Source organism: Chrysemys picta, chromosome 4 (assembly GCF_011386835.1).
Source record: "Chrysemys picta bellii isolate R12L10 chromosome 4, ASM1138683v2, whole genome shotgun sequence".
Taxonomy (NCBI): domain Eukaryota; kingdom Metazoa; phylum Chordata; order Testudines; family Emydidae; genus Chrysemys; species Chrysemys picta.
Window position 1 is genome coordinate 76,626,420 of NC_088794.1, and position 10,734 is coordinate 76,637,153.

A 10,734-nucleotide genomic window follows, 5' to 3' on the forward strand; every position below is an offset into this window, starting at 1 on the left:
ATTCAGTCCAGTTACTCCAGATTTACACTTGTGTAACTAAAAGCAGAATCTCCCCACTGTTTCCATACCACCCTTCGGCCTTGCTGTCTTGACGAGTAGCAGACTGGGCCCAGGAGTTGAACAAAGCCACATGGACAACCCACCTGGCTGTATGCAGGTACGGCCAGGCCAACAGTGTCTCTAATTGTCTTCAGCGTGAGCCGGTGTAACAGGACATTGTTAAGAACATTTTGATAGAATATATTTTTTCCTCTCCATTGTTTGTAACACTCTCTAAAAAGCGTGGAAGTAACATTTCTTTCCAAACCAGTTTTGTCCTTTGTAATTTTGCAAACACTTATTTCCCTCCCACCCCTTCTATTTTGGGAAGAATGTCAATCTGGCAAAAGACTGTTTATTGCCTTGTTTCAGAAAAGCTTCATTAAAGGGACAAAATGTCAACTTACACTGAGTCCAAAATGTAGTGCAGGTTTGTTTGTTTTTGTTAGAAATAATTTTACAAGTCTAGTAAAAAAAAATAAAAAGGAGGTTTTCATGAATGTTTTAAAAATGTCAATAGATTTAAATAATAAAGATTTCTCTTGAGTCTCTGCAACCCAAACACAATAACATGGTCCAACTAATGATATCGAGAAAGTGAAGCTGACTGGAAATAAAAGCAAAACTGATCAATCTACTTTAACTGTCCAAGTTGAGTGAAGTGCAGCAAAGAATCAGCACAAAGCACAGTTTAGAGAAGATTTTAAAATTTCTTTAATTGTTATTAATTCACAGAACAATTATTCACAAGGTAAGGATACATTTTTAATATATGATTTGTACCTTTGTGTAGATGCCTTCATGGATGATTTGCTTCAGCCAAGTTATTCGGCTCAATTCAGCCAGGCTGAAATTCAATGAGCTGTGTTATACAGAGCTCAGAATAGATGATTTAATAAATAGATGATAGCTCTTCTTGCCTTACATCTATGAATCACCTATTTAAATGTCATTATTAGTTGTATCAACACATATCTGGATGTTGTGGTTTTTTAGTCAACTTCTGCTCACTAGCTATATTCCAATCCCAATGACAAAAAATATTGCAAGGTTGTAGTTCTGGATTGCAAGTGCCAGTTGTTGCTAAGTTTAAAACATTTCTAAGTAGAAAAATGGTCAATTAAAAAAAAGATGTTTAGAATGTCAGAGACATGTCTCACATAATTTTAACAGTTTATGGCCTATTTTTGCCATGCTTTATACACCATGCACGCAGTAAAGTGTAAATCAGTACTGGATTTGAGCCTTATGGTACAATAGATCAAATTTCAAGCCCAACTATTTGGCAGGGTCCAATTAACATCTCAAATAAATACTGTGTTATCTGTTCTTTAGTCAGGGAAGTCATAACTGACAAGCTGTTATTTAAAACACCCAAATCCAGACACATGTAGAAATTGGATAAATGAACATTCTCAAAATTTAACATTCTCTACTCTAGCCAATGACAGGGAAACAATTGTGTTAGAGGGCTTACCCTCCCACTTCCCTGGTGGTTCTTGCATGAACAGAGAGCAACAATACCCGAAGTCTGAAGGTGCAAAAAATTAGATGTTTATTGGGGTGAACGTACAGCTTAAATCCAAGTTCCTTTTTCCTTATTTTCGAATCCCAATTTACTTCCTGCTTACCCCTAATTGATATAGTAATATTCTCAGCTAAACCAATCATTTTACTGAAATCTATCTAACCAATCCTAACATATTGTAACGTAATTCTCTAACCAATTATATCCCACTACCCTAATTAACTTACACCTAGCAAAATTAATTATACAGCAGACAGAAACAATTAAAGAACCAGACAGATTAACAATAGAAAAGTGGGGGGTCATAAAGATAAAACATACAGAAATGAGGGTTTCACAACCACAACTATTGAGAAGTGATTTCTTGCCAGACAGGATGCTATCAAACTAAGTTTTCTTTAACCATCTTTATCTGGTGGTGATAGGCATTATCGGGACAGAATTGTATTCCTAACAGCCCAGAAGCACCTTATTTCAATGTGACTGGTTTGGAATGTGAGGAGGTGACCATACGCTTCCCAGTTTATGGCTGCCTCTGCTGCTTAGCCAAAGGCCTTAGCCTAAGAACCAGGCCTCAGACTATCCTAGTGAGAGAAGGCTCATACACAAGTGGACTGTGATTTTGATTCTTTGTTTTATACTCTATAAATAGCTAAGTGATAAACATATACCTAAATTCTTAAAGTATAAGCCTTTACAAACAGGCCTGAACATCTATATCGTAACAAATTGTTTTTCTATTTGTAAGGAAAGCAGAGCAAACAACCTTGTGAAGTACTTCACAAAACAAAACTGAAAAAGGCTATAGCCTAATGGAACCCAGGGAAACCAAATTAGAAACCTCTCTACGATTTTGCAGAACTCAGAAGGGTGCCCAGCATGATACATCCACTTAAGTACTATACTCTTGTGAAGAATAGTTGATGGAGTGTACTATGTTTGCCTAGAGGCATGACCCATATCAGTGCTAATTTTGCAGACTGGGTAACCAAGGTGTAATTAGACAAGCAGGGGTGTCATTAGAAGGTGGCACATTTCCTTTTGTTCTCATAAATTTCAGATGCAATCTGATTTTTTTATTAAAGAGAGAAGTCAGTGCTTGGTGCACTATTAAAATTCTGAATTATGTTTTGAATATCAGTACACACCATCTTACACACCATTGTAGACAAATGACTACATCCAAGCACCAGCTTCCACCACTCTGCGAAGTAAACAAGATATCTCGTTACACTCACCACCCTGCACTTTAAGCAGGGAGGGGTTTGTCTAGCTGGCCGGGAGAAGAGGGCAATGCTTTCTGGCTTGGGGGAGGAGGGGAGACGTAAACTGCTGGATGAGCAGTCAGCGTGGTGGATGACTCACCACCTGTAGAAAGCGGAACAGGTTACACAGATCCAGGACATCCCGCTCATGTGATTTCAGGAGCAACGGTAGATGCACAGGGCAGGGATCGCCATCCATGAACCCAGATAACTGCTGTTCACAGTAGGGAACCTTGGCATAGGACAGTTGTCAGTGTGGTCCAGAGATCAGTGGCACCACACACGTGGCATAGCTCTGAGAAATGTTTTAATGAATTCACAAAATTTCAGGAGCTGGAAGGCCATAGTGCACAGGAGGTGTCCCTATTCAGGGCAGCATTCTTCACAGCATTTGTTTGGTGCTTTCAGGATCAGTGAGTTAGTGTCAGGGATTCTACGGGAAAAGACTTTGCAATTTCGTGACATAAGCTGTCACAAACATGCAGTGACGTTACACTTGTGAAGGTCAAAGGCTGATCAAGTTGGCCGGGGTACATTTGTTACCCTATGGGAGGGTGGTGAGAGTGGTCTGCCCCATTCAGGTGTTGAGGGCCTACATGGCAATACGGAGGAAGGGAGAAGGCCCCCCTTTTGTACATGGAGACGGGAGTCCCCTCACAGCACGTCAATTGATTTCCGTGTTGTCATAACTATAAAGGGAAGGGTAATAGCTGTCCTGTGTACAGTACTATAAATCCCTCCTGGCCAGAGACTCCAAAATCCTTTTCCCTGTAAAGGGTTAAGAAGCTCAGGTAACCTGGCTGGCATCTGACCTAAAGGACCAATAAGGGGACAAGATACTTTCAAATCTTGGGGGGGGAAGGCTTTTGTTTGTGTTCTTTGTTTGGGAGTGTGTTCGTTCTCCGGGAATGAGAGGGACCAGACATCAATCCAGGTTCTCCACATCTTTCTAAACAAGCCTCTCCTATTTCAAACTTGTAAGTAAATAGCCAGGCAAGGCGGGTTAGTTTTCCTTTGTTTTTCTCAACTTGTGAATGTACCTTTTACTAGAGTGTTTATCTTTGTTTGCTGTACTTTGAACCTGAGACTAGAGGGGAGTCCTCTGAGCTCTTTAAGTTTGATTACCCTGTAAGGTTAATTTCCATACTGATTTTACAGAGATGATTTTTACCTTTTTCTTTAATTAAAAACCTTCTTTTTAAGAACCTGATTGATTTTTCCTTGTTTTAGATCCAAAGGGGTTTTGGATCTTGATTCACCAGGAGTTGGTGGGAGGAAGGAGGGGAATGGTTAATTTCTCCTTGTTTTAAGATCCAAGGGGTTTTGGATTTGTTTTCACCAGGGATTTGGTGAGGGTTTTTCAAGGCTTCCCAGGGAGGGAATCCATTGATGGTGGCAGCCGAACCAGAGCTAAGCTGGTAGTTAAGCTTAGAAGTTTTTCATGCAGGCCCCTACATTTGTACCCTAAAGTTCAAAGTGGGGATCTCAGTCCTGACATGGTGAATAGCGGTGGGATCATTTTAAACCCAAAAGCCAGTGAGATTTTTTTTTCCTTCTAGCTGCTTGGAAAGCCGAGCTGGAAGTAGATAGATGCATATCTTATCTCTCCTTGCCTGAAGGCAGAGGTGTTAAGTTTTTTTTACAGGTCCTTTGTTAAGAGAAGGGTTCAATTAGCAAATGACTGGTAAAAGGTATTTACAAGCTGAATTGTTTTTTTTTTTCTTTTTACATCCTCGGGAGTAGCTAGTTAGAAAGTTACTGTTAACTCTGCAGCAGCCAGAGCTGAGAGCTTCCCAGTTTGTCAACTGCAAAGGGGGTGACCCAGCACAAGAAAACAGGAAAATGACTACCAAAGAAGAAAAAGCCAAAGAGGAGGCCCACAAGAGAGAGATAGAGCTGAGAGACAGAGAGGAGAAAGCCAAAGAGGAGGCCCACAAGAGAGAGATGGAGCTAAAAGAAAGAGAAGAAAAAGCCAAAAAGGAGGCCCATGAAAGAGAGATGGAGCTGGAAAAAGCCAAAGAGGAGGCTCACAAGAGAACTATGGAGCTGAAAGAAAAAGAGATGAAGATGAAAGAGAAAGAGATGGAGCTGAAAGAAAAAGAGATGGAGGAGAGAGAAAAAGAAAGGAAGCATGAACTGGAAGTAGCAAAGGCTAAGCAGGATGCACCAGCCAATGCTAACAACCCCCCTCCAGGTACCACTTCCCATCCCAGAAAATTCCCCCTCTACAAGGCAGGCGATGATACTGAGGCCTTCTTAGAAAATTTTGAAAGGGCCTGCCTTGGATACAGCATCACTGCAGACCAGTACATGGTAGAGCTGAGGCCGCAGCTCAGTGGACCCTTAGCAGAGGTGGCGGCTGAAATGCCTAAGGAACACATGAACAGTTATGAACTTTTTAAAAACAAGGCCAGACTCAGAATGGGGCTAACACCCGAGCATGCCCGTCAGCGGTTCAGAGCCCTAAAGTGGAAACCGGATGTGTCATTTACCCGTCATGCCTACCACATTGACAAAAATTGTGATGCCTGGGTATCAGGAGCAAATGTTAAATCTCTGGAAGATCTGCTTTCCCTAGTAAAAATGGAGCAGTTTTTAGAGGGTGTTCCTGAGGAAATAGAAAGGTACATCCTAGATAGGAAGCCCAAAACTGTAACTGAGGCGGGGGAGATTGGAGCCCAATGGGTGGAGGTGGCAGAAAAGAAAAAAAACTAGTAGCAGTTGGAGCGAATATCAGAAGGGGCAAGCCGAAACAAAACCTTACCACCGGGGACAACCCAAGGCCCCACCCACATCCCAAGGGAAACCCCAGACGCCTTCTCACCCCACCACACCAGTCTCCACCAACCAACCTCGTCCCGGTGATACCTTAGCAGGGCGATGTTTTAAATGTAATGGACTGGGACATATAAAGGCTCACTGCCCCAAGAACCCCAACCGATTACAGTTCATTACACCCCAATCACACCAAAGATCCCCAAACCCAGATGCCTCTCTCATACCCTCGGAGCGAAGGGAAACCTTGAGAGTGGGCGGAAAGAAGGTTACCGCTTGGAGGGACACTGGGGCTCAAGTGTCAACTATCCACCAATCCCTAGTGGACCCCAAACTCATCAACCCAGAGGCTACAGTGACAATTCAACCCTTCGTGTCACAGTCTGTAACCTTGCCTACAGCCACGTTGCATGTCCAGTACAAGGGCTGGTCAGGAATGTGGACTTTTGCAGTCTATGACAATTATCCCATTCCCATGCTGCTGGGGGAAGACTTGGCCAACCATGTGAAGCTAGCCAAGAGGGTGGGAATAGTCACCCGCAGCCAGGCTAAGCAAGCTTTCACCCCCATCCCTGTTCCTGAGCCGTCCACCAGGGCCCCGTCTGTGTTACCGGAGACCCAGACAAAGGTGGTGGAACTGGATCCCCTGCCAACGACTGCAACAGCCGTAGTGGATCCAATCCCAGAGACCCAGCCACAGCCAGTCCCAGAACCGGAACTGGCAACGCAACCAGCACCAGAACCATTGCCAGCCCTGAGTCCAGCGCTTGCAAACCCGTCTACAACTCCAATGCCAGAGGGCACCAGCGAGCCTGAACTGGCAGAAGCAGCAGATAACCCTACCCAAGAGGCTCAGCCAGAGCCTGAGTTACCACATAGTGCACCAGCGGACAGCGGTTCACAGTCAATGGAAACAGCCCCAGCACCTGCATCGCTTCCAGAGGGACCAAGCCCCAGTCCACAGTCCAAGGAGGAACTGATGTCTCCAGCATCAAGGGAACAGTTCCAGGCCGAGCAGGAAGCAGATGACAGCCTTCAAAAAGCTTGGTCGGCGGCGCGGAGCACCCCACCGCCTCTCAGCTCTTCTAACCGATCCCGGTTTGTTGTAGAACAAGGACTTTTATACAAGGAGACTCTTTCTGGTGGGCACCAGGAAGACTGGCATCCTCAAAGGCAGTTGGTAGTTCCCACTAAGTATCGGGTAAAGCTCTTGAGCTTAGCCCATGATCATCCCAGTGGCCATTCTGGGGTGAACAGAACCAAAGACCGGTTGGGGAAGTCCTTCCACTGGGAGGGAATGGGCAAGGACGTTGCTAATTATGTCCGGTCTTGTGAGGTGTGCCAACGAGTGGGAAAACCCCAAGACCAGGTTAAAGCCCCTCTCCAGCCACTACCCATAATTGAGGTCCCATTTCAGCGCGTAGCTGTGGATATTCTGGGTCCTTTCCCAAAGAAGACACCCAGAGGAAAGCAGTACGTACTGACTTTCATGGATTTTGCTACCCGATGGCCGGAAGCAGTACCCTTAAGCAACACCAGGGCTAAAAGTGTGTGCCAGGCATTAACAGACATTTTTGCCAGGGTAGGTTGGCCCTCCGACATCCTTACAGATTCGGGAACTAACTTCCTGGCAGGAACCATGGAAAACCTGTGGGAAGCTCATGGGGTGAATCACTTGGTTGCCACCCCTTACCACCATGAAACCAATGGCCTGGTGGAGAGGTTTAATGGAACTTTGGGGGCCATGATACGTAAATTTGTAAATGAACACTCCAATGATTGGGACCTCATGTTGCAGCAGTTGCTTTTTGCCTACAGGGCTGTACCACATCCCAGCTTAGGGTTTTCACCATTTGAACTTGTGTATGGCCGTGAGGTTAAGGGGCCATTACAGTTGGTGAAGCAGCAATGGGAGGGGTTTACGCCTTCTCCAGGAACAAACATTCTAGACTTTGTAAGCAACCTACAAAACACCCTCCGACATTCTTTGGCCCTTGCTAAAGAAAACCTAAAGGATGCTCAGGAAGAGCAAAAGGCCTGGTATGATAAGCATTCCAGAGAACGGTCCTTCAAAGTAGGAGACCAAGTCATGGTCTTAAAGGCAATCCAGGCCCATAAAATGGAAGCGTCGTGGGAAGGACCATTCACGGTCCAGGAGCGCCTAGGAGCTGTTAACTATCTCATAGCCTCCCCCACCTCCAACATAAAGCCTAAGGTATACCATGTTAATTCTCTTAAGCCCTTTTATTCCAGAGAATTAAACGTTTGCCAGTTTACAGCCCAGGAAACAGATGACGCGGAGTGGCCTGAAGGTGTCTACTACGAAGGAAAAAAGGATGGTGGCGTGGAAGAGGTGAACCTCTCCATGACCCTTGGACGTCTGCAGCGACAGCAGATCAAGGAGCTGTGCACAAGCTTTGCACCAATTTTCTCAGCCACTCCAGGATGGACCGAACGGGCATACCACTCCATTGACACAGGTAATGCTCACCCTATTAGAACCCCACCCTACCGGGAGTCACCTCATGCCAAAACTGCTATACAAAGGGAGATCCAGGACATGCTACAGATGGGTATAATCCGCCCCTCTAAGAGTGCATGGGCATCTCCAGCGGTTCTAGTTCCCAAACCAGATGGGGAAATACGCTTTTGCGTGGACTACCGTAAGCTAAATGCTGTAACTCGTCCTGACAACTATCCAATGCCACGCACAGATGAGCTATTGGAGAAATTGGGACATGCCCAATTCATCTCTACTTTAGACTTAACCAAGGGGTACTGGCAAGTACCACTAGATGAACCCGCTAAGAAAAGGTCAGCCTTCGTCACCCAGGCAGGGGTGTATGAATTCAATGTACTCCCTTTCGGGTTGCGAAATGCACCCGCCACCTTCCAAAGACTTGTAGATGGTCTCCTAGCGGGATTGGGAGAATCTGCAGTTGCCTACCTCGATGATGTGGCCATTTTTTCTGATTCATGGGCAGAGCACATGGAGCACCTGGAAAAAGTTTTCGAGCGCATTCAGCAGGCAGGACTAACTGTTAAGGCTAAAAAGTGTCAAATAGGCCAATACAGAGTGACTTACCTGGGGCACCAGGTGGGTCAAGGAACTATAAATCCCATACAGGCCAAAGTGGATGCTATCCAAAAGTGGCCGGTTCCAAAGTCTAAGAAACAGGTCCAATCCTTCTTAGGCTTGGCTGGATATTATAGGCGATTTGTACCCCACTACAGCCAAATCGCCGCCCCGCTGACAGACCTAACCAAAAAGAAACAGCCAAATGCAGTTCAGTGGACTAATGAGTGTCAAAAGGCCTTTAACCAGCTTAAGGCAACACTCATGTCTGACCCTGTGCTAAGGGCCCCAGACTTTGACAAACCGTTCCAAGTAACCACAAATGCGTCCGAGCGAGGCGTGGGAGCAGTTTTAATGCAGGAAGGACCGGATCAAGAATTCCATCCTGTCGTATTTCTCAGTAAGAAACTGTCTGAGAGGGAAAGCCATTGGTCAATCAGCGAAAAGGAATGCTATGCCATTGTGTACGCGCTGGAAAAGCTACGCCCATATGTTTGGGGACGGCGTTTCCAACTACAAACAGACCATGCTGCGCTACAGTGGCTTCATACCGCCAAGGGAAATAACAAAAAACTTCTTCGGTGGAGTTTAGCTCTCCAAGATTTTGATTTTGAAATACAACACATTTCGGGAGCTTCTAACAAAGTGGCTGATGCACTCTCCCGGGAAAGTTTCCCAGAGTTAACTGGTTAACAATTGTTTTTGGAATGAAACTTATTGTTAGTTTTTATATAATCAGTAGTATGTCTAAAGGTACATGTGTCTTATTAACTCTGTTTTCTCCTAAAACTCCAGGAAGAAATCACAGCCAGTGTGGAACCGAACATCCAACACTATCTGTGATTTGGGGGGCGTGTCATAACTATAAAGGGAAGGGTAATAGCTGTCCTGTGTACAGTACTATAAATCCCTCCTGGCCAGAGACTCCAAAATCCTTTTCCCTGTAAAGGGTTAAGAAGCTCAGGTAACCTGGCTGGCATCTGACCTAAAGGACCAATAAGGGGACAAGATACTTTCAAATCTTGGGGGGGGAAGGCTTTTGTTTGTGTTCTTTGTTTGGGAGTGTGTTCGTTCTCCGGGAATGAGAGGGACCAGACATCAATCCAGGTTCTCCACATCTTTCTAAACAAGCCTCTCCTATTTCAAACTTGTAAGTAAATAGCCAGGCAAGGCGGGTTAGTTTTCCTTTGTTTTTCTCAACTTGTGAATGTACCTTTTACTAGAGTGTTTATCTTTGTTTGCTGTACTTTGAACCTGAGACTAGAGGGGAGTCCTCTGAGCTCTTTAAGTTTGATTACCCTGTAAGGTTAATTTCCATACTGATTTTACAGAGATGATTTTTACCTTTTTCTTTAATTAAAAACCTTCTTTTTAAGAACCTGATTGATTTTTCCTTGTTTTAGATCCAAAGGGGTTTTGGATCTTGATTCACCAGGAGTTGGTGGGAGGAAGGAGGGGAATGGTTAATTTCTCCTTGTTTTAAGATCCAAGGGGTTTTGGATTTGTTTTCACCAGGGATTTGGTGAGGGTTTTTCAAGGCTTCCCAGGGAGGGAATCCATTGATGGTGGCAGCCGAACCAGAGCTAAGCTGGTAGTTAAGCTTAGAAGTTTTTCATGCAGGCCCCTACATTTGTACCCTAAAGTTCAAAGTGGGGATCTCAGTCCTGACACGTGTTAAGACAGGGGCTAACGAGGTTGGGGCTGCCAGCCCATGAATTTGGTTCCCACTCATTCAGAATAGGGGCGGCTAATGCAGCAACACAGATAGATATGGAAGCAGAGGCTATTCAGGCAATCGGGCACTGGCAGTCTAATGCATACCGAACATGTAAGACCGCAGGTGGAAAATTAACATTAATTGGTTGTGTTCTCATTTCAGATACAGGACCGCCGGCTATGCACATGAGGGCACAGTATTGTGATTTTAGTGCATAGGCACACATCCAGGTTGCCCGAGGGCTCCCAGCTGGGATTCGGTGGCGAAGCAGTACTCAGCTGGCATGAACGGAGGGGCATGTTATGGGATCAACTGATACCGCTGCTGTATGCTG